Source organism: Desmodus rotundus, chromosome 1 (genome assembly GCF_022682495.2).
Source record: "Desmodus rotundus isolate HL8 chromosome 1, HLdesRot8A.1, whole genome shotgun sequence".
In the NCBI taxonomy this organism is placed as follows: domain Eukaryota; kingdom Metazoa; phylum Chordata; class Mammalia; order Chiroptera; family Phyllostomidae; genus Desmodus; species Desmodus rotundus.
This window is the reverse complement of record NC_071387.1, coordinates 196,794,989-196,795,860: the sequence shown is the minus strand read 5'-3', so window position 1 is coordinate 196,795,860 and position 872 is coordinate 196,794,989. Positions and strand designations below refer to the sequence as shown.

At 34.3% G+C, this 872-nt stretch overlaps 1 pseudogene; it reads right to left on the bottom strand.

Annotated features, from left to right (window-relative positions):
* Nucleotides 1-392: 392 nt before the first annotated feature.
* On the bottom strand, nucleotides 393-511 carry LOC112321209 (U2 spliceosomal RNA; annotated as a pseudogene).
* Between the last annotated feature and the right edge of the window lie 361 nt (nucleotides 512-872).

Here is an 872-nt window from a genome sequence, read left to right as displayed (position 1 = left end):
GAAACTAATGCTTAGTTATAGGTAATCCTGAAGTTAGTTCTGCCTGCTCTCAGCTTCCTGCTTTTCTCTATATGTTCAAGTTGAGTGTCTGATAGTTTGGTAGATGATCCTGCTATAGTTTGGACAAATTTTTAAGATGTTACAGATGTTTGTGAATTCCAGAAGAAAATATGCTTTATTTGATAGTCAGTGAAAAGCATTGGTGAAACTTTGAAGAGGTCAGTACAATGATAAAAGATGCTATTGAGGTAACTTAACAGTGTGTGTGATTTTGCAGAAGAGAAAACAGAAGCAGGAACTTTTTGTTATGTTCCGGTTGGGCATAAAAGTGCTTTAACCACTCTAAAAACAGCAACTAGTAAGAGAATGGCATCATTTTATATCCTTTTGTGGAACGTTTCAAAGAAACAAATGTACAGCAATATTTCAGCGAGGAATTTTATTTTATTTTATTTTAAACTGATAAGAATAGATACTACATTTGACCTTAGCCAAAAGGCCAAGAAGCGATGGTAAGAACACAACATATATAACACTCTTAACAAAATTTTAAGTGTACAACACAGTATTGTCAACTGAGGCACAAGGCTGCAAAGCAGATCTTTAGAACACGTTTGTCTAACATAATTGAAACTTTATGCCCATTTATTTCAAGTTTCCTTTTTTTTCTCCCCACCAGCACTTGCAAACTACCATTTCTAGAATTCTATGATTTTGACTATTTTAGGTACCTCCTGTAGTATTTGTCCTTTCCTGACTGGCTTATTTTGCTTAGCATAATGTTTTCAGAGTTCATCCGTGTTGTTAGCTTAATGCAGGATTTCCTTTTTCAAGACTCAGTAATATTCCCTTACATGTATAGATCACATTGT